The sequence below is a fragment of the Camellia sinensis genome, chromosome 6 (genome assembly GCF_055761805.1).
Source record: "Camellia sinensis isolate YWXY chromosome 6, ASM5576180v1, whole genome shotgun sequence".
Taxonomy (NCBI): domain Eukaryota; kingdom Viridiplantae; phylum Streptophyta; class Magnoliopsida; order Ericales; family Theaceae; genus Camellia; species Camellia sinensis.
Genome location: NC_138966.1, coordinates 110,753,228 through 110,778,214, shown reverse-complemented (window position 1 = coordinate 110,778,214; position 24,987 = coordinate 110,753,228). Strand labels below are relative to the sequence as shown.

The 24,987-nt window shown below is 39.2% G+C and overlaps 1 long non-coding RNA gene across 1 annotated transcript; it reads right to left on the bottom strand.

Annotated features, from left to right (window-relative positions):
• Nucleotides 1-3,518: 3,518 nt before the first annotated feature.
• On the bottom strand, nucleotides 3,519-22,664 carry LOC145792831 (uncharacterized). The gene is made up of 3 exons (XR_014332832.1): nucleotides 22,548-22,664; nucleotides 3,942-4,008; nucleotides 3,519-3,616 (listed from the first exon to the last, which is right to left on the bottom strand). It is a non-coding gene; the product is annotated as an uncharacterized LOC145792831 (long non-coding RNA).
• Between the last annotated feature and the right edge of the window lie 2,323 nt (nucleotides 22,665-24,987).

Here is a 24,987-nt window from a genome sequence, read left to right as displayed (position 1 = left end):
ACGATCATATTCAGCTACTGTTCTATTGCCTTGCGTAAGAGTCTGAAATTCGGTAGCCTTGCGATTCCGAACACTTAAGGGAAAGTGCTTGGTGTAGAACAATTCTAAAAATCGGGTCCAAGTCAAGTCTGGATTGCTTTCTCGAACCATCATCCACCATCTGCGGGCGTCGTCATCTAGTGTAAAAGCTGCTAACGTCACCTTCTGGGTGTCAGTGCTAGGAAAGATCTCGAACAGCTTTTCCATCTCCAAAACCCAGGCTTCGGCTTTCATCGGCTCTATGCCTCCTTGAAATCTCGGCGGTTTCATTTTCTTAAACTCTCTATTCAGAGCTATCATGCCGTCCCCATATAAAGCTGGCTGTGGGGGCACTTGAGGTACTGGAGGGGGTGGAGGTGGAACTGCATTCCGGCCGTTCGTCTGCTCGACCTGAGTCGATGTAGCACTAGCGTACTGCAGTCTTGTCTGCCTTAATTCGCAGGCTAAACCTTCAACCAGCCTTTCCAGCCTGTTTATTCTGTCCTCCGACTGATCTCGGCCAACTGGAGGTCTTCCTCTCCTCATGATACTATGAGTATGCAAAATGTGGCTTTAAAACAAAATGAGCAGTAATCATGTAGGCAAGTAACAGTTAACCATGCCAAGACAATGTACACCTTGTTCACATAGTAAGCAATATGATGCAATTCTAACTTCCTTCTAAGGTGAAATCCTATGCTCTTTAGGACTCAAAGTGTGTGAATAACGTATACCAAGGAACTTCTGCTCTGATACCATTTCTGTCACGACCCCAAACCGCCCCTAGTAGTTTAGTGCCGTGATGGCCAGTAATCCGAGATTACCGAAGGCCAACTCACAAAATTCACACACAATCAGAGTACAATTATATGGGGCTAACATGTACGGAAGCGATTTATACAAACAGATTAGTCCATAAGAGCTGTGGATAAGTCAAATGAGATAGCAATCATAGGTTAGCTGGGTTACAACTCGATTACAAACGAAACAAAGTGCAAATTACATCTTTCATATTAACAAAAGGGCTTCACAAGCCGACATGAACAAAATACAAGAAATACGACTAGAAGCAAAATCTTCAGAATTGCCGACATCCTCACTGCCGACATAACAAGTATACAAAACGCGCATCTTGATCAAAAGGCTTCTCAAGCCGACGTATGCAACATACAAGTATTACAAATCGAGAAGCATGATTTTCAAGACTGCCGACGTAATTACAGGTTAGGCCGACATAATCAAAATCCAAAATAAGCTCCAGATTCACATCTAGGCATCACCGCCTTCTTGCTCATCACCTACATATATATATAGAGAGGGTGAGCTTGGATACTCAGTGAATGGTATAAATAATAAAGGGGTTTGCATGAACAATGGCCGAAATCCTTTCAAATTAATACAAGACCAACTCTATATATATAAAGAAGAATGGACCTCGTCCATCTAACAAAACTTCAAGTTTCAAGGGACACTTACTAGCATCACATATTACAAACAATAACATTCTGGCAAACGTGTCCACGCGGTAAACCGTCCGTGGCAAAGCAAGACAAAGCAAGGTAGGCATTTCAAACGAGGGTGCTACAAAAGTTTAGAGTCCTCTAGCACAAGGGACTTTCAAGACAAGATGTGCTGCGAAAGTTTAGAGTCCTCCAGCACAAGAGACCTATATTACAAAGGCCCGTAGCCTTTTAACACTAGAGTACAAATCAAGGGTGCTGCGAAAGTTTAGAGTCCTCTAGCACGAGGGACTTTCAAAACAAGATGTGCTGCGAAAGTTTAGAGTCCTCCAGCACGAGGGACTTTCAAACGAGATGTGTTGCAGAAGTTTAGAGTCCTCCAGCACAAGGGACTTTCCAAGAAGGTCATCAAGACAAACTCATATTTGATATACAAAACAGGGACAATTATTCATGCTTTACAAACACTTTCAAAGCAAGACAAAGCAAAGTCTTCATCAAAACGTATAACATAGCTTTATTAAAAATACCACTCACCTAGTTCTTCAAACGTCGGGGTCAAGGCAAGTCCAAGTCCTACAACACATGGCAAATTCTATTGAATGCACTACTCAAAACAAGTCTAGTTTACATGCAAATGACCTCGGCATTCTTCAAAAACTAAGTCAATCAAGTTGAAACACAGTTTCTTATCCTTGGAAAAACACGCTGGGCAGCTACCAGGTCTAGGCCGAGGTCCCACACCTCCTTGCCGAGGTGTAGCCTCGATGGCCACATTCAAAAGTGAAGTCGGGAAAAATCTGGGTTTCCCTCTTGATAAACATGAAGAACATGAGCATGAAGAACTTGAAGAACATGAACATGAGGAAGACAAATGCAAAGATCAAACTTGCTATACAAAAGCTGAGATTTCATGCCACAACTACGAAAACGTGGACCTGGGTACCCATACTCAAGGATCTTATCAAAACAAACACAAATGCATGAGCTTCGATGCAAACTTTCGGATCAAACAAGGCTTTTCTTCAAAAACACATGAAAACTGTTTTCTCTTTCTAAAACCAACTTTAAATCGATGAATGGTGTGTAAAACAGGTTTGATCATGCAATGCAGCTAGATAATGGATAAGAACAACAAGAGTAGGTTAAGATTCTAACCTCAAAACTCGAATCTAACGGCTCAAGCTCCAACGATCAAGCTTGGAAGTCACCCTCTCTAGCTCAAACTTCTCCTCCTTCTCACTAGAGTTTCCCTCTCTAAAAGGCAAGATTGATACAAAAATGATATGCTACACATGACAAACACTGACTTAGTCCCTCTGTCGGGACACGTGGCATCGGCTGATTTGCTCAACTCAAAAAGGTGACTGACTTGACAAGACAAGACCAAGACAAAGCGTACTCAGCAAGCTAAGCGGCACGAACACACCGGCAAGAAACGACATCGGCTAAAACAAGACTCCGGAAATCAAGGGGCAAGGACATCGGCTTGGAAGGACAACACTTGACTAAACTGTGCCACACCCTGGCCTAGGTGTGCCACACCTCGGTCTAGGTCATACCATTCCAGGAACAAAATCACTCATGCAAGGATCAAGGATCTAGAACGCCTAGATATTAACATCTCGGCCCAGATGGTGCACATCTCGGCCTAGGCAACGCGCACCTCGGCCTAGATGGTGACATCTCGGCCAATATGCCAGGGCGAAGATGGAGGTCAACCGACGGGGTTCTAAGATAGTTCTACGTGACAAAGGTCTCGAAGGTGCCTAGGCTTAAGACGACCTCGGCAACACAACAGGCAAGAACAAAGTATGCAAGCAATCATTCAAGCAAAACAAGACAAGATTTTCAAAATGTAAATGTTAACACAAGATTGTCCATAAATGTATGTCAGTATGGCCAAGTCAAAATGAGGGTTGTTACATAAACAGAATGAAAATGGAAGAATAAGAGCTATGTAAAGTACAGAATAAAAAGTATACTCGTGCGTAATGACACGATGTAGTTGAATACAAATGTAATTTATCAAAATGTAGTTGAATACAAATGTAATTTATTGAAAAACGTACCAAAAACTTAAGACATTGAGATATATAAAGAAGTTTCACTTCTTCCTCAAGCTCTCTAATGTGAACCTATTAAGCAAATTTGAAGCAATGATTCAGATATATAGAACCACAAACACAATGTTTCATATACAAATTACCATATATGTAAATAAAGAAATTAAATTAGAAGTGATTTTCTCCTTTGAGGCACTCTTACTGCAATTGAAACCTTCTTAGATGCATATCAATACCAAAAACAATTGAAAAAACTAACTCAAAATAAATAAATATATCCAAAAGAATCACGATAAACAAAATACATCTTTTAGAAATGAAGGAGCACCAAATCCAAGATTAGTAAGAGCACTTCTCAAAATAATAATAATAATCATAAAAATTATAAGAACATTACCCCAAAACAAAACCCACTGCTCACATCTGCTGTGCACCACAACTCATTATCATTCTGCAAATCACCACTGAATAATGTCCCAGATAAAGCTTAAGTAAATACAAAAGTATTCAATAAATACCAAAAATATTTTGTCTAATTTGAAACTATGAGTAAAAATATGCCCATCTATTTTAGTTCCAGCTTAATGTTAACAGTCAGGTTAACCTTAATGTTCACATTAACCCATTTAAAGTTAACAATCCTCAACCCATTTGACTAACATGAAACAAAAATGGGTGTTAACATGAAACCAATTTTTTCCTTAACCCCAATTTGATTTGATAGAGGGCGAGACTTTGTTGATGATGGTGGGGATGATGGGATGGGAAAAAAAAAACAGAGTATCCAAATTTGTAGGGAAAAGATAAGTTAATTACTAATTCTATTCACAGATAAATTCAGCACTAACAAAGTATCCTAATTTCTAAAATTTTGGGCTGAGATCTAAGTACCGAAAATTGGAAAAGAAATTTTAAATCACAGTAAGGAAAAGGAATGACAATTGGTAATTATGATCAATGAGATTGCAAAAATAAAAAATGAATGAGAATGACTTTATCTCCATCCAATTGGTCATTTTTGACAATTGTTTTTTGTGTACAAAAAGCCTAAGTTCAAGTTGGATTTGTTTTTGTATAATTTATTTTTTTAATTTTGACCCATAATTTATTTGTTTAAGGTTTCAATCTTGTTCTGATTTTTTTTTTTAATGCATTCTCTTGGCTAAATTAATAATGTCCACTCTTAAAAGGATGCATATCATATTAATAAAAAAAAATTATTTATCAAAAAAAAAAAAGGATGCACATCATTAGACAGTTATGAATTTTTATGATGAAAATTGCCAATGTTTGTGGTGTGTGTTAAAGTCAATTTGTGGTAAAATTATAAATTGCAAATTCATTGTGTGTGCACCAATAAAAAAAAATATTATATTTATGAAAAAGTATGTTTTAGATGCAGTTTAATCTCGATTTTTTTTTTTTCTTCTTTTGTGTGTGTGTAAATTTCATTGAAACATTTTAACAAACACTTAATAAGCAAGGAAGATAGAATGGTTATCAAACATTTTAGTAACAACCAAACGGTAATAAGGGCACAACAACCATTCAATAGAGTAACTCAATATAATAGTCCCACAAATCCTACTAAATCAAAGTAAATGGGTTTCGTGGAACCCAACTAACTCTTCATATATGTGTGTATATATACATAGATAATATATATGCATAAGAAAAATCAACAAAACCCATAAAAATATACACAAAATCCTACATGCATCTAAAAAAAAACAAAGGAAAAATCATTACAGTTTGATTTTGGAAAAAAAAATTGTAATCAATATATATATATATACACACAATAACCCCCATTTGATTTGACAGAGAGTGAGACTCTAACGCCCTAAAAAAAAAACATAAAACCCATCATTCTTGACATGCAACAACATAAGAGAAATAAACATCTTTCTATTTATCAGAGTAGTTCTTACAAAAGTATTATATGTTGACAACAAATGTAAAGGCCTTATGGGCTTACAACTTTCCAAGCCAACACTTGGTTACAAGAAATGAGTACTAACTCATATACATATTAAGCCCTTGGCTTGAATTTACATGTAATACATCAAAGGAAAGCAAAACAACCAAAAAGTCTGTCTGCCTCTAGCCTCCCAAGCTATGTCCTTGGAGGTGGCATGCTACTTATACCTGAAAATGATGTCCCATATAGGGTGAGCCACAGCCCAGTAGGAATATACTAAACCAACTATAAACAATGACTAAAATAACAGCATTCGATAGATGGTCCACACTTATATTCCCACTTATAACACATTACAGTTTCATGACATTCAAGTCTATGTTACATTTCATTTCCCACTTCTTTTTCAACTTTGAGTTTGAAAACAAGCCTCAGAACTTAGCCAAATAACTTAATGACATTATGACTCATCTTTAAAACACTTTTGAAATTCATAATGGATACACATTTTGGTGCTGTATCAATAACACATAAACCACTTTCATACTTCACAAAGGATACACATTTTGGTGCTGTATCAATATAACATAAAAATACTTCTATACTTCACAATTGATAACGATATATATTTTAGTGCTATATCAAATCAATTCAAACACTTCCATAATCCACACTTGATACACATTGTAACGCCCTCAAAATAATAACAATAAACCCATCAGATAAGACATGCATTTACATATAAATAAACCACACTCTTATATTCATTAGAGTTCCGTTAATTAAATATTACATGTTAACCTCATAACAAAATGCCCTACGGGCTTACAGCTTTCCAAGTTAACACTTGGTTACAACAAAGAGTTCTAACTCGCTTACACATTAAGCCCTTGGCTTGAAGTTACATATAATACATCAAAAGTAAAACGACAAAACTATGCCCGCCACTAGCCTCCCAGCTATGTCCTTGGAGGTGGCATGCTTCCTGTACCTGAAAATGATATTCCCATATAGGGTGAGCCACAGCCCAGTAGAAATACACTAAACCAACCATGGACAATGACTAAAACATTAGCAATTGATAGTTGGTCAACACTGATACAATCACATAAATTACATATTTATGTCAACGACTTACAAGTCCCATTTACTTTTCATTTTCCCTTTTTCAAGAGATAAGCATGCTAGCTCTATCATCATTTCCACAGATATGTATAAAAACTATATCTCACATTCAGATAAGCATAAAAGCTATGTCCACATTCTCAACAGATATGTATATCAACAATATCCACAGATAAGCATACAAGCTGTATCCACATTCTACAACAGATATGTATATCAACAATATCCACAGATAAGCATACAAGCTGTATCCACATTCTACAACAGATATGTATATCAACAATATCCACAGATAAGCATACAAGCTGTATCCACACTTCACAAAGATAAGCATATGAGCTCTATCTTCACTTCTCTAGACAAGCATATGAGCTCTGTCTACGGAGTTCATCCCCTATCTCCTCCCAATACCTATCCGGTTTAGAGGTACATCCCCTATCTTCCCCTAAACCGCGGAGTACATCCCCTATCTCCTCCTCTACACATAACGTATATAAACACATTGGTTCTATATACAATCACACAATACACACAATTAATGTATTCTATCAACCGTCAAGTTCCATGACACATTCCATTGATTAGTTTCCGTTTACCTAATCATCATGCATTGTCTACAACAATCTCGACTATCCTCCACCGATAGCCCAAAGCAGTTATTTCTAAAACAGAAAATAAATGCACAAATGGATATTCAATCAACATTTCATTTCCTCATTTCTCACCAATTAATTATCCCAATTAATTAAACAATGTAATTAGGTCATTTTCCATAATTACTATTTCAACCCTTAGGTCCCATTTACATCAATGATTCAACAATCATTCCATTTTTTTCTATGCCAAACATGCATCTAGGTTTATTATGATTAAAACCCCAACTTTTGTAAAATTACACAAAAGCCCCAAACTTTCACAAAATTACCAAACCAAGACCAACATCTCAAAATACCAAAATTTAAAGACAAAACCCATAGAGAGGAGTAGGTTATCCCTACCTCAAATTCGGAGTCCCAAAGGAGAAGACGACAAAACCCAACGTGCTCCAAAACCCGAGATTTTCAGATTAAAATGAAGCCCTCGACGATCAACAACTTTTTTGTAAAGGCCAAAGGTGAGTAAATCACTCCTACTAGATCAAAACCTAGAGAGAAGGTAGAGTCTAGAGTGAGAGGCTCAACAATGGTGATTTTGGAAAAGTAAGAGAGAGAAGAGAAAGTGAAAAAGTGATTTAAAGAGTCACAAATTCGGGACTTTAACCCAGGTCTCCGCTCGAGCGTAAAACACCCCGCTCGAGCGGCCACTCACAGACTTCCGCTCGAGCGGCCAACCTCCCGCTCGAGCGCAGAATGCACTCGCCCAGCACTTTTGCAGAACCAGGCCTCCGCTCGAGCTCCCAACCCTACGCTCGAGCGGCACTCAGACAACCCCGCTCGAGCGGCCAATACCACGCTCGAGCGTACAACGCTGCACAGGAAAATACTGAATGGGTGTAATCTACGCTCGAGCGCCAACACCTCCGCTCGAGCGTACAGGCCAAAAATCTGGGCAACTAGTTTTGGTTTCTAAACTCAACCAACCTGTAACAAACCCGCTCAACACATTCTATAACTCAAATACAAAGTAAGAAAGGATGCAAACAAGATAATAAACAACTACCAACATCCACGGACACATGTCCGGATCACTATATAACAAGGGTAAACCCGGGATCGCTATAACCTCCCCCCCTTAAAGAATTTCGTCCCCGAAATTAAACACAAGTTTTCAAAAACAAGTTTTCCTCCATTTTAAACAATGTTACATTTTAACATTCAACAATTCGACCCATTACCGGTCATCCCATCCCTTTAACAAGAGACATATCACAATATGTAAACAACATATGTATTATTAACACGCACCAACATTATGCACTAACTTTCCAATGTCAACAATATATTCAACATATATAGTGTTACATCCAACTACCATATGAGGCAAGTTCCAAAACATGCTTCCAATAATCAAAACATTCTCAATGTTTTACAACTTAAGACATATATAAAAGCTCTTAAGTTCAACATAATGTAAAATTTAAATACAAGATCACACATCAACAAACAAGTCCGGATATTTCTCACGGACTTCCAACTCACGTTCCCAAGTGGCTTCCTCCACTCCGTGATGTTTCCACAAGACTTTCACCAAAGGAATGGTCTTACCACGCAGGACCTGATCCCACCTATCCAAGACCCGAACCGGTCTCTCCTCATACGAGGCATCCTCATCTACCTCTAAATCGCTCCAATCCAGCACATGTGATGGATCTGGCTCATACTTCCGAAGCATACTCACATGAAACACGTCATGCACTCCGGACAACTGCGGCGGTAAGGCTAACCGATAAGCAACCTCACCTATCTTCTCAAGGATCTCAAAAGGACCAATAAACCGAGGGGATAATTTCCCACTCTTCCCAAACCTCATCAGGCCTCGCCTAGGTGATATTTTCAGAAAGACATGATCACCTACCTCAAACGCCAAAGGCCTCCTCCTACGGTCGGCATAACTCTTTTGTCGACTCTGGGCTGTGCCAAGCCTCCTACGGATAAGCTCAACTTTCTCCGTCGTCTCCCTAACCAACTCCGGACCCAACAAAGGTGCATCACCCACCTCGGCCCAACAAACTGGAGACCTACACGGTCGGCCATACAAGGCCTCAAACGGTGCCATACCGATGCTAGACTGAAAACTGTTGTTGTAGGCAAACTCTACCAATGGCAAGTGCCTCTCCCACGTCCCACTGAAATCCAGGACACAACCCCGAAGCATATCCTCGAGGATCTGAATAGTACGCTCGGACTGCCCGTCAGTCTGAGGATGATAAGCCGTACTGAAGGTCAACTTAGTGCCCAAGGCACTCTGCAAACTCTGCCACAACCTAGCAGTAAAACGAGGATCTCTATCTGAGACGATCGTCACTGGGACCCCGTGCAATCTCACTACATCCCGAATGTACAAATCGGCAAGATGATCTACCGAATCTCTTACGCGCATAGGAATAAAGTGCGCCGACTTAGTCAACCGGTCTACAACCACCCAAATAGCATCACTACCCCGCTGAGTCCTCGGAAGACCTATAACGAAGTCCATAGTGACATGCTCCCACTTCCACTCGGCAATAGGCAAGGGTTGCAACAAACCCGCTGGCCTCTGATGCTCGGCCTTCACTTGCTGGCAAGTAAGGCACTTCGATACGAAAACAGCCACATCTCTCTTCATACCCCGCCACCAAAACTGGCGACCCAAATCCTGATACATCTTAGTACCTCCCGGATGCACCGCAAGGCGCGAATGGTGAAACTCTCGGAGTACTTCCTCTCGGCAAGACTCCGGTACAAACAAACGGTTTCGGTATCTCACACTCAGGTCGGGATACACCGTCAAACCCTTCTCAACTTTCCCACTGGAGATCTTCTCTCGGAGGGATTCTACCTCAAGGTCACCTCTCTGTGCCTCTAACACTTTAATCACAAGTGTAGGCTGCGCAACAACAGAAAACAAGGCCGCAGCCTCGACAGATTCGCCCAGTAGCAAATCAAACTCGCCAAGTGCTCCCAACATCTCCCATTCCCGGATGGCTATACAAGCTACATCACTAATGGTTTTCCTACTAAGGGCATCGGCCACAACATTGGCCTTTCCCGGATGATAATGCAACTCAAAATCATAATCCTCGATGAACTCCATCCATCTCCTCTGCCTCAAATTCAAGTCTTTCTGTGTAAACAGATACTTCAAACTCTTATGATCCGAGAATACCTCGAACCTCTCACCATAAAGGTAGTGCCTCCAGATTTTCAAGGCAAAGATCACAGCTGCTAACTCTAGGTCGTGTGTGGGGTAATTCTTCTCGTGTATTTTCAACTGACGTGAGCCATAAGCTACCACTTTCCCCTCTTGCATCAACACACAGCCCAAACCCTCTCGTGAGGCATCACAATAAACCGCATAACCCAACCCTCTCTCCGGAATAATCAACACCGGAGCGGTGGTCAATCTAACTTTCAACTCTTGGAACGACTTTTCACAAGTCTCACTCCACACAAACTTGACTCCCTTCCGAGTCAGTCTAGTCAACGGTGACGCTAACCTGGAGAAATCTTTCACAAACCGACGGTAATACCCAGCCAATCCCAGAAAACTGCGGATCTCAAACACACTCTTAGGCTGTGCCCAATCTTGCACTGCCTCAACCTTGGATGTATCAACAGACACCCCTTCCCCGGATACCACGTGGCCTAAGAATTTGACTTCCCCCAGCCAGAACTCACACTTTCCAAACTTGGCATACAGCCTATGGGCTCTAAGTAACTCAAGCACCACTCTCAAGTGTGCCTCGTGCTCCTCCTCAGAAGACGAATAGATAAGGATATCGTCCACGAAAACAACCACAAATCGGTCTAAGAACTCCCGGAAAATCCGGTTCATCAAGTCCATAAAGACTGCCGGTGCATTGGTAAGTCCGAATGGCATCACCAAAAACTCATAATGGCCATACCGCGTACGGAATGCCGTCTTAGGAATATCTTCCTCCCTGACCCTCAACTGATGGTAACCCGATCTCAAGTCTATCTTAGAGAAACAACGGGAACCCTTCAACTGGTCAAACAAATCATCTATACGGGGCATAGGGTACTTATTTTTAACCGTAGCCCGATTCAACTTCCGGTAGTCTATACACAATCTCAAGGCACCATCTTTCTTTTTAACAAAGAGGGCCGGTGCTCCCCACGGTGAAACACTAGGGCGAACAAAGCCCTTATCGAGCAATTCCTGGAGCTGAACTTTCAACTCAACCAACTCTGCCGGAGCAAAACGGTAAGGTGCCATAGAAATCGGCGCCGTACCAGACACTAAATCAATAGAGAACTCTATCTCTCGGTGAGGTGGCAAACTAACAAGATCTTCGGGAAAGACATCCGAATACTCACAAACCACCCTCGGTAACACAACCTGGGTCTCACCACTCTTACCACTCTCAAAGCTGGCAAGTAGACTACTAAGCTCACTTCGCCCTCGCGAATCATACCCCGGTGGCAAAACACTACCAACCCGGTCTCCCAAGAAATGGAACCACTCCCCGCTCAAGGTACACAATGTAACCCTCTGGCGGTAGCAATCAATAACAGCCCGGTATGACGATAACCAGTCCATACCCAAAATAACATCAAAACCCTTCATGGGCATGACAACAAACGGAAAAGGAAGCCTATAGTCGGCGACCTCTATATCACAACCTCTAACACCCTGTTTCAGAATCAACTCACCACCCAAAGGCGATACCACACAAATAGGAGATGCTAACTGTGCTAACTCCAATTCCAAAACAGATGCAAATGCAGCAGATACAAAAGAATGAGATGCACCCGTGTCTATCAACACATTAGCAACTGAGTTGCAAAACAGAAAAGTACCTCTCACTACTGATGGAGCTGGTACTAAATCCTGCGCGGTAACAGCATACACGCGCCCCGTAGGCCCCTGGTCTACCTGCTCACCTCTCGGAGCAAAAGACTGCTGCACAGACTGGGATGACGAAGCTCCCGGATTGGCCCTCGAGGCCTGCACAGACTGAGCTGGCTGAAAACCCTGCGTCTGTCTAGAACCAGACGCTCCCGAAGTGGCACTCAACTGTGGGCAAAACCTCTTCATGTGCCCAGGTTGTCCACACTGATAACAAGTCAAGAGCTACCCCCTGCCCAAACTCTGACTCTGCGGTCTAGCTGAAGAAGAAGCAGCTTTCTGACCCCCACCCTTCTGCGGGCAAACAGATACCTTGTGACCCAGTTGGCCACACTTGTAACAGGTGAAATCCCCCCGACCACCTCTCCCGGAGCCTGCACTCGGCACTGGGAAGGTCGATCTAGCAACACCACCCTGCGACTGCTGAGGGTTAGAACCCCTCTGCCTCCTGCCATCACCCTGACTATCCTGGCTCCTCTTGGAGCCTCTCTGGCCCTCATCCTCCTCCTGCATCATAAGCTCCATATGAGCTGCAGCGTCCACTAGGTGTCTATACTCTCGAATATAAGACCCACCAATTCTCAACTTGAGGCCCCGCCTCAACTTCCGCTCAAACTCATAGCAACGGCGTTCCTCAGACGCCACCAGTTCAGGTGCAAACCTAGACAGACTGGTAAAAGTAGCCTCAAACTCGGCCACTGACAAGCCCTGCTGATTAAGCCGGCTAAACTGATCCCTCAGCTTTTCCCTAGCTGCTGCTGATAAAAACCTTTCCTGAAAAGCATTCACAAACGCCTCCCAAGTACCACCAACACGAGCTTTCTCGTACTTCCACCATTGACCCGCATCTCCCTTCAGTTGGAAGGATGCCAAGGTCACTTTCAGTGCTCCGTCCTCGATGCCAAGCATCTCAAACGTCTTCGTTGTCTGTTCGAGCCATTCATCTGCCTTAAGCGGCTCTTTAGGATCCCCGATAAACTCGTCCGGATTACACCGAAAGAACTCCCTCTTCAAGAAGGAAGGCCCTGTCTCAGCTGCCTGATTCCCAGCTCTAAGGATACCCAAAGCTCCCGCTATCTCTCTGGCCAAGGCACCCATAGCCTGCTGACCTACTGGCTCGGCCACAGTGGCCTGCCCAACCCCCTCCTGCACTGCCGGAATCTCACCCTGTAACGGTACTTCCTGCCTCGCAGGTCTACCACGTCTAGCACCTCTTCCTCGTCCTGACATCCTAATAAAGGCAACACAGAACGTTAACACATTCATAAGTGTGCCAAAACTAAACACTCACGTCCTAATGCATGGACAACTGTAATTCACTCCACATAAGCACATAAACACATAAGCACTTACGAATTTCATTTCCGGATAATGATAGTCCCGAGACGTTACTAGAGTTCCGGTTAGAAATAGCATTGATCAAGTGCTTTTCCAACAAGACTCCCAGAAACTCAAGGATCCACTCAACATCCTAGAAATTAAATCCCATACCCACATAGTCACATAAGCATGTTATCAAATAAACACATAGCATATGGTACTACATCTACGTCTCTATCAAGCGAGACAAACCCATTGTGATCCTAATCACTTCCCACGTACCCAAAGTATTCGAACCCGGTATGCTCTGATACCAAGTTGTAACGCCCTCAAAATAATAACAATAAACCCATCAGATAAGACATGCATTTACATATAAATAAACCACACTCTTATATTCATTAGAGTTCCGTTAATTAAATATTACATGTTAACCTCATAACAAAATGCCCTACGGGCTTACAGCTTTCCAAGTTAACACTTGGTTACAACAAAGAGTTCTAACTCGCTTACACATTAAGCCCTTGGCTTGAAGTTACATATAATACATCAAAAGTAAAACGACAAAACTATGCCCGCCACTAGCCTCCCAGCTATGTCCTTGGAGGTGGCATGCTTCCTGTACCTGAAAATGATATTCCCATATAGGGTGAGCCACAGCCCAGTAGAAATACACTAAACCAACCATGGACAATGACTAAAACATTAGCAATTGATAGTTGGTCAACACTGATACAATCACATAAATTACATATTTATGTCAACGACTTACAAGTCCCATTTACTTTTCATTTTCCCTTTTTCAAGAGATAAGCATGCTAGCTCTATCATCATTTCCACAGATATGTATAAAAACTATATCTCACATTCAGATAAGCATAAAAGCTATGTCCACATTCTCAACAGATATGTATATCAACAATATCCACAGATAAGCATACAAGCTGTATCCACATTCTACAACAGATATGTATATCAACAATATCCACAGATAAGCATACAAGCTGTATCCACATTCTACAACAGATATGTATATCAACAATATCCACAGATAAGCATACAAGCTGTATCCACACTTCACAAAGATAAGCATATGAGCTCTATCTTCACTTCTCTAGACAAGCATATGAGCTCTGTCTACGGAGTTCATCCCCTATCTCCTCCCAATACCTATCCGGTTTAGAGGTACATCCCCTATCTTCCCCTAAACCGCGGAGTACATCCCCTATCTCCTCCTCTACACATAACGTATATAAACACATTGGTTCTATATACAATCACACAATACACACAATTAATGTATTCTATCAACCGTCAAGTTCCATGACACATTCCATTGATTAGTTTCCGTTTACCTAATCATCATGCATTGTCTACAACAATCTCGACTATCCTCCACCGATAGCCCAAAGCAGTTATTTCTAAAACAGAAAATAAATGCACAAATGGATATTCAATCAACATTTCATTTCCTCATTTCTCACCAATTAATTATCCCAATTAATTAAACAATGTAATTAGGCCATTTTCCATAATTACTATTTCAACCCTTAGGTCCCATTTACATCAATGATTCAACAATCATTCCATTTTTTTCTATGCCAAACATGCATCTAGGTTTATTATGATTAAAACCCCAACTTTTGTAAAATTACACAAAAGCCCCAAACTTTCACAAAATTACCAAACCAAGACCAACATCTCAAAATACCAAAATTTAAAGACAAAACCCATAGAGAGGAGTAGGTTATCCCTACCTCAAATTCGGAGTCCCAAAGGAGAAGACGACAAAACCCAACGTGCTCCAAAACCCGAGATTTTCAGATTAAAATGAAGCCCTCGACGATCAACAACTTTTTTGTAAAGGCCAAAGGTGAGTAAATCACTCCTACTAGATCAAAACCTAGAGAGAAGGTAGAGTCTAGAGTGAGAGGCTCAACAATGGTGATTTTGGAAAAGTAAGAGAGAGAAGAGAAAGTGAAAAAGTGATTTAAAGAGTCACAAATTCGGGACTTTAACCCAGGTCTCCGCTCGAGCGTAAAACACCCCGCTCGAGCGGCCACTCACAGACTTCCGCTCGAGCGGCCAACCTCCCGCTCGAGCGCAGAATGCACTCGCCCAGCACTTTTGCAGAACCAGGCCTCCGCTCGAGCTCCCAACCCTACGCTCGAGCGGCACTCAGACAACCCCGCTCGAGCGGCCAATACCACGCTCGAGCGTACAACGCTGCACAGGAAAATACTGAATGGGTGTAATCTACGCTCGAGCGCCAACACCTCCGCTCGAGCGTACAGGCCAAAAATCTGGGCAACTAGTTTTGGTTTCTAAACTCAACCAACCTGTAACAAACCCGCTCAACACATTCTATAACTCAAATACAAAGTAAGAAAGGATGCAAACAAGATAATAAACAACTACCAACATCCACGGACACATGTCCGGATCACTATATAACAAGGGTAAACCCGGGATCGCTATACACATTGTAGTGCTGTATCGATGTCAAACAAAATCCGGTTTAGAGGTCCATCCCCTATCTTTCCCTAAACCGTGGAGTACATCCCCTATCTCCTCCCACACACACAATGTATATAAACGTAGATCATATACATAATCAATCAATACATAAAGTTAATGTATTATTCCAACCGCTATATTTGTTAACATACTCAGTCGATTAGTTTTAGTTTGCCTAATCATCATGCATTGTCTACAACAATCAAGACTATCCTCTACCGATAGCCCAAAGCAGTTATTTCTAAACAGAAAATAAATGCACCAAATGGATAAAATATCAACATTTCAACTAGGTGAGTGATAAATGATCCAACTACACCCTTTAATCCCATACATTCCCAATTTCAACATTCTCAATTCAATTTCTCATTTCTCAAAATTAATTTTTACAAATTAATTTATCAATGTAATTAGGGCATTTCCCATAATTAACAAAACAACCCTAAGGTTCCATTTCTGTCAATAACCCAACATTTACCTCATTTCTCCACACTAAACATGCATATAGGTTTATATAAGTAAAACCCCTTCTTTTGTAAAATTACATAAAGGCCCAAACTTTCTCAAAATTACCCAACAACCCCCAACATATCAAAATGCTAAAATTTAAAGACAAAGCTCATAAGGAGGAGTAGGATATCCCTACCTCGAAGTTTGAGCTCAAACGGAGATGAAGATCAAAAACCAACGTGCTCCAAATCCCAAGTTTTTTAGATTAAAATGAAGCCCTCAACCCACTCTATCTTTTTAACAAAGGACTAAGGGTAGAAGCTCACTCTAGATAGATCAAACCTTAGAGAGAAGACAAGTATAGAGAGAGAGAGAGAGAGAGAGTCGGATCTAGGGTTTGCAAAATGAAAGAAGATGAAAAGGTGATGTTTTCCCTGCTGCTGCCTGCTGATATACAACAGGCTCGCTCGAGCGAAGAGTTGGTCGCTCGAGCGGCCAGACACAAGAAACCTAACTCGCTCGAGCGAAGGACGTCTCGCTCGAGCCAACAATTCAAACCCTCAGGTCTGTAACCAGAAGCACGCTCAAGCGACAGAACGCTCGCTCGAGCGAAGAATAACCAGCTTGCTCGAGCGAAGAAAAGCTCGCTCGAGCCAAGAAATGCAACTCTCAGTGTAACGCCCTCAAAAATAAACCCATTAAATATATGTAACATCAACATGCAATGTTAAAAAAAAAACAGTTCATTATAATATTCATCAGAGTCTTACTAAACAAAAGCATTACATGTAACACCAAATTAAATGCCCTACAGGCTTACATCTTTCCAAGCCAACACTTGGACACAAAAGTATGAGTTCTAACTCAAATACAAATAAAGCCCTAGGCTTGTGTGTTTACATGTACTAACAAATGAAAGCAAATAACTGAAAATAATCTTCAAAATCCAAGTCCTTCCAAGCTATGTCCTTGGAGGTAGCTTATCACCTGAACCTGAAAATGATGTTCCCATATAGGGTGAGCCACAGCCCAGTAGAAATATACTAAACCAAATATAAGCATTGAATAAAGCAATAGCATTCAATAGATGGTTAACCAAGATAATCAATTACATCATTATCCAATCTCATGACACTATTGTCAACGACACGTTTCACTTTCCAACATTATCAATATGGCTCAGAACCTGGCCAAACTTACAATAGTGAATTATATATATAAATCAAATTCACATTCTTCCAATGTCAACAAACAAATGAGACTCAAGCTCAAATCAAAACACTTCATACTTCCAGATTGATACACATTTTAGTGTTGTATCAATAAAACACTTCTATATAAATAAGCACACATAAAAGTGATGCTAATGGAGTCCATCCCCTATCTCCTCCCAAACAAAATCCGGTTTAGAGGTCCATCCCCTATCTTCCCCTAAACCGTGGAGTACATCCACTATCTCCTCCCACACAAAACAATGTATGCAAACACATAACATATACAACACACAATCAATACACATAATGTCTGTATTAATTCAGCAGTCAAAATTGATGACTTAATCAATCATTAGTTTCAGTTATCCCTAATCCACATGCAGTATCTACAACAAGCACGACTATCCTCCACCGATAGCCCAAAACAGTTATTTCTAGACTTGGAAATAAATATACCAACAATTCAATAGACGAGTGATTGAAATTAACCAACTACGCCATTTAATCAATGAATTCCCCAATTCCATGAATTTAACCATATTTTCCCAATTTCAAGAATTAATTATACAACTAGGGTTTTTCCCAAAATTACCAAAGTATCCCCAACATATCAAAATACCAAAACTTAGAACAAAACTTATAGAATGGAGTAGGAAATCCCTACCTCGAAGAAAACAACCCAAAAGAGAAGATGGAGATGAAGACCCAAACTCTAAAGTGCTCCAAACTACCAACAATTCAGATTAAATGGAAGCCCTCGACCCACTCTATCTTTTTAATAAAGCAACTAGGGTAGAAACACACTCTAAATAGATCAAACCTAAGAGAGAAGGTGAGTAGGGAGAGAGAGAAGTCGGACCTAGGGTTTGGAATCAAAAAGAAGATGAAAAAGACTGATCAAAACCCGCTGCTGCGTATATAAACTGGACAGGCTCGCTCGAGCGAAGACTTGGTCGCTCGAGCGACCAGAAACAAGAAATTCTCGCTTGAGCAAAGAAAATCTCGCTCGAGCCAAGAATGCAATGCTACAGGTCCATACTGGACGCAATCTCTCGCTCGAGCGACCAAACCCTAGCTCGAGCGAAGAACCAAAAACAACAGCTCGCTCGAGCGACCAACTCCTCGCTCGAGCGAAGAACCAAAATTCTGGACAGCAACACTTGGTTTCTAAACCCAACCAACCTAAAATAAACCTGCCCAACACATCCTATAACTCCAAATAAGAAAATATGGGACAACAACAACAATTATATAATGACAGAATCTACGGAACCTAAGTCCGGATACAATAATCAAATGGGAAAAGACCGGGGTCGCTATACTCAGGTCTAGAACCAAACGCAGTTTCACGCTCGAGCGAAGAAACTCTGGCTCAAGCCACCAGACACAAAACTCAACTCTCGCTCAAGCGAAGAAACCCTGGCTCGAGCGAAGGACCAAAAGCAAAGAGCTCGCTCGAGTGACAAACTTCTCGCTCAAGCGAAGGACCAAAATTCTGGCAGCAACCATTTGCTCCCAAACACAACCAACCTGCCCAACACATCCTATAACTCAAATACAAAGTACGAAATGATGTAAACAAGATATAAACAACTGCTAACATCCACGGAACCAAGCCCGGATCACTGTACAACAAGGGGTAAAACCCGGGATCGCTATAACTTTGTTGGTGATGGTGGGGATGATGGGATGAAAAAAAAAAAAATAGAGTATCCAAATTTGTAGGGTCACCCATAAGTTAATTAGTGATTCTATTCACAAATAAATTCAGCACTAACAAAGTATCCTAATTTCTAAAATTTTGGACTGAGATCTAAGTACCGAAAATTGGAAAAGAAATTTTAAATCACAGTAAGGAAAAGGAATGGGAATTGGCAATTATGATCAATGAGATTGCAAAAATAAAAAATGAATGAGAATGACTTTATCTCTATCCAATTGGTCATTTTTGACAATTGCTTTTCGTGTACAAAAAGCCTAAGTTCAAGTTTGATTTGTTTTTGCATAATTTATTTTTTTAATTTTGACCCATAATTTATTTGTTTAAGGTTTCAATCTTGTTCTGATTTTTTTTTAATGCATTCTCTTGGCTAAATTAATAATGTCCACTTTTAAAAGGATGCACATCATATTAATAAAATTTGTTTATTTATCAAAAAAAAAAAAAAAAGGATACACGTCATTAGACAAATATGAATTTTTATGATGAAAATTACCAATGTTTTGTGGTGTGTTAAAGTCAATTTGTGGTAAAATTATAAATTGCAAATTTATTGTGTGTGCACCAGTAAAAAAATATATATATATTTATGACAAAGTACGTTTTAGATGAAGTTTAATTTCGTTTTTTTTTTCTTTTTTCTTTTTTTTGTGTGTGTGTAAATTCCATTGAAACATTTTAACAAACACTTAATAAGCAAGGAAGATAGAATGGTTATCAAACATTTTAGTAACAACCAAACGATAATAAGGGCACAATAACCATTCAATAGAGTAACTTAATACAATAGTCCCACAAATTCCTCCTAAATCAAAGTAAATGAGTTTCGTGGAACCTAACTAACTCTTTATATATGTGTGTATATATACATAGATAATATATATGCATAAGAAAAATCAACAAAACCCATAAAAATATACCCAAAATCCTACATGCATCTACAAAAAAAACAAAGGGAAAATCCTCACTGTTTGATTTTGGAAAAAAAAAAAACTGTAATCAATATATATACACACAATAACCCCCATTTGATTTGATTTGATAGAGAGTGAGACTTCGTTGGTGATGGTGGGGATGATGGGATGAAAAAAAAAAAAAAAAACAGAGTATCCAAATTTGTAGGGTCACCCATAAGTTAATTAGTGATTCTATTCACAAATAAATTCAACACTAACAAAGTATCCTAATTTCTAAAATTTTGGGCTGAGATCTAAGTACCGAAAATTGGAAAAGAAATTTTAAATCACAGTACGGAAAAGGAATGAGAATTGGCAATTATGATCAATGAGATTGTAAAAATAAAAAATGAATGAGAATGACTCTATCTCTATCCAATTGGTCATTTTTGACAAAATCCTAAGTTCAAGTTTGATTGGTTTTTGTATAATTTATTTGTTTAAGGTTTCAATCTTGTTCTGATTTTTTTTTTTTAACGCATTCTCTCAGCTAAATTAATAATGTCCACTCTTAAAAGGATGCACATCATATTAATAAAATTTATTTATTTATCAAAAAAAAAAAAAGATGCTCATCATTGGACAATTATGAATTTTTATTATGAAAATTACCAATGTTTGCGGTGTGTGTTAAAGTCAATTTGTGGTAAAATTATAAATTGCAAATTTATTGTGTGTGCACTAGTAAAAAAAAATTATATTTATGACAAAGTATGTTTTAGATGAAGTTTAATTTCATTCTTTTTTCTTTTTTCTTTTTTTGTGTGTGTGTAAATTCCATTGAAACATTTTAACAAACACTTAATAAGCAAGAAAGATAGAATGATTATCAAACATAAAAAAATGGCACAACAACCATTCAATAGAGTAACTCAATACAGTCCCACTATTAAAAATCAAAGTAGATGGGATTCGTGGAACCCAACTAACTCTTCATATATGTGTGTATATATATGTAAGAAAAATCATATATATATATATATATATATATTAAACTGGAACTTAGCCGAGAGAATGCATTAAAAAACAGAGAAAAAATCATTGTGTATGTATATATATTATTAACTCTTCTATTGTGTAAAAATCGTTGTGTATGTATATATATTTGTAATGGGAAAAAATCAAACAGCTTGAAAGAGACATACTGGATATGATTCCCTCTCACCTAGCAAACAAAAAATGATTGTAATGGGAAAAAATGATTTGTTTAGGGAAAAAGGGATTGTAAACAAACACACCTAGGCTCGATCAAAAAAAAAAAACAAACAAACACACCTAGGCCAACAACCAGTTAACAATTGTTGTTTGATTAGCAAGCCAAAAAATTAGATAGAGAGAAAAAATGACCCGTAAACAACACCCTAAAATAAGTTGAAACAATCAAGCACAAAAGCCTTGAACATGATAGTTGGGCAGCAATACAATATGAAAAACATATCAATGCCCGGTATTCGATAACAAAAACACTTCTTCAACCCATTTGATCATAACATTAATCTTATAATCATAAACTTTCAGCTAAAATTGTATCATATATATATATATAGATATATATATATATTAACGCTCTAGCCTAATGTAATATAGAGAAGGAAAAAAAAGGTATAGAATTGTATTTCAAATTTCAAACTGAAATAAAAGGAATAAATGTTTTAGAAGAAACCATAACTCCCATTGTCGAAAATTTGAAACATCAAATCAAAAAAAAAAAACAATCAAAATCAGAACCAATCTAGAGCAACACAAAATTGAAAACAATGATGTAACAAAAACAGAGGGCAAGATCGATGAAAAGCTGTAATCCAGATACAAAATTAAACAAACCCAGATCACAAAATCATCAAAAAAAACATAGAATCAAAGAACAGAGAGGGAATTGATGATTTACCCTTCTTCCTTTCATGAGCATCGTTGGCTCTATAAATCAAAACACAATATATATATATACACACATATATATATACACACATATAAACCATATGTAAAAATCTGTGTGTATATATTGAAGGTTTCTCTCGACTATATTTTACAAATCTGTGTGTATACATTTAAAAATCTGTGTAAAACCATATTTTACTCAATGATTTCTCTCGGCTAAAAACAGAGGGAAAATCCTCATATTGAAGATTTTAATATATATACACACAATATATATACACATATATATACACATTTTAATAAAGGTGGGTTTCATGTTGAAGAAACTGACTTTAAGGTGGGTTTCACATTGAAGAAACTGAGAGAGAGAGAGAGAGAGAGAGAGAGAGCTGACCTATTGAGAAACTGATGAGGCCATGACATTGAAAATCCTCCCCTCCAATCTGTGAGCCCTGAGAGTGAGAGATGAGGGAGACAGCCGAATTTTGAATTTTGAATGAGAGAGAGAGAGAGCCAGCTGAAGAGAAAAGTATGGAAGGAAAGAATGTATATCCACCGTAGGATGTGAACAAACAATCTCAACCATTGGAAGATAATTTGTTTCTTGGACATTTTGTAGCTGTTGGATTGGATTAATCTAAGGGTTCACATTTTTCTTGACAAAATGACAAAAGTCCCATCACAATTCAAAAACTATCCTTCCTTATTATATAGATATTTAAAAATAATGAGACTTATTATATCATATTAAAATTCACACAATATAGCAGTTCTTTAAATTGAAAGAGGCTTAATTTTCTCAGGAAAGTACACATCACGTTGGAATGAATTGCCTCTAAATGGAGTCCCATTCATGGATGATGATTTCAATTGTCATATATTTTTTATCATTCTTTTTAGTAAAATAAATGTGAAAATAAATATTTTGAAGAAGATAATTTTGTTATAATAAATCAAACTCTAGTTATAGCGACCCCGGTCTTTTCCCATTCGGTTGTTGTATCCGGACTTATGTTCCGTAGACCCCGTTGTTATATAATTGTTGTTGTTGTCCTTCAATTTCTTATTTTTGAGTTATAGGATATGTTGGGCAGGTTTGAAACAGGTTGGTTGTGTTTGGAAACCAAGGGTTGATGTCCATTTAATTCCAACTAATGTCTATTAAATTTTCATGATGGTTCATTCAATTCCAATTAGTGATCCATTCATATTCCATTAGTGGGATTTTATAGCGATCCCGGGTTTACCCTTGTTGTACAGTGATTCGGACATGTGTCCGTAGATGTTGGTAGTTGATTATTATCTTGTTTACATCCTTTTTACTTCGTATTTGAGTTATAGGATGTGTTGGGCAGGTTTGTTACAGGTTGGTTGAGTTTAGAAACCAAAGCTAGTTGCCCAGATTTTGACCTGTCCGCTTGAGCAGGGGTTTGGGCGCTCGAGCGGGGAATACACCCATCCAGTATTTTTTCCTGTACAGTGTTGTATGCTCGAGCGTGGGATTAGCCGCTCGAGCGGGGTTGTGTGAGTGCCGCTCGAGCGGGGAGTTGGAAGCTCGAGCGGAGACCTGGCTCTGTAAAAGTGCTGGGAGAGTGCATCCGGCGCTCGAGCGGGTGTTTGGCCGCTCGAGCGGGGGTCTGTGAGTGACGCTCGAGCGGAGTGTTTGACGCTCGAGCGGGGCGACTGGGTTTAAGTCCCGAGTTGTGACTTTTCAAATCACTTTTTCACTTTCTCTTCTCTATCCTACTTTTCCAAAAACACCATTGTTGAGCCTCTCACTCTAGAACTCTACCTTCTCTCTAGGTTTTGATCTAGTATGAGTGATTTGCTCATCTTTGGCCTTTACAAAAAAGTTGTTGATCGTCGAGGGCTACATTTTAATCTAAAAATTTCGGGTTTTGGAGCACGTTGGGTTTTGTCATCTTCTCCTTTGGGGCTCCGAATTTGAGGTAGGGATATCCTACTCCTCTCCATGGATTTTGTCTTTAAATTTTAGTATTTTGAGATGTTGGGGTTGGTTTGGTAATTTTGTGAAAGTTTGGGACTTTTGTGTAATTTTACAAAAGTTGGGGTTTTATTCGTAATAAACCTAAATGCATGTTTGGCATAGAGAAATGGAATAAATGTTGAATCATTGATGAAAATGGGACCTAAGGGTTGAAATGGTAATTATGGATAATGACCTAATTACATTGTTTGATTAATTGGGATAATTAATTGAGAGAAATGAGGAAATGAAATGTTAATTGAATATCCATTGTGCATTTATTTTCTGTTTAGAAATAATTGTTTTGGGCTATCGGTGGAGGATAGTCGTGATTGTTATAGACAATGCATGATGATTAGGCTAACGGAAACTAATCAATGGAATGTGTCATGGAATTTGATGGTTGATAGAATACATTAACTGTATGTATTGAGTGCTTGTATATAGAACCAATGTGTTTATATACGTTATGTGTAGAGGAGGAGATGGGGGATGTACTCCGCGGTTTCGGGGAAGATAGGGGATGTACCTCTAAACCGGATAGTGTTGGGAGAAGATAGGGGATGAACTCCGTAGATACAGCTCATATGCTTGTCTAGAGAAGTGAAGATAGAGCTCATATGCTTATCTTTGTGAAGTGTGGATATAGCTTGTATGCTTATCTGTGAATGTGGGATATTGTTTTTATACATATCTGTTGAGAATGTGGGTAGAGCTTATATGCCTATCTGTTGAAAAAGGGAAAAATGAAAGGTAACTTGGACTCATAAGTCGTATGACATAAATATGTGATTTATGTGATTGTATCAGTGTTGGCCATCTATCAATTGCTAATATTTTAGTCATT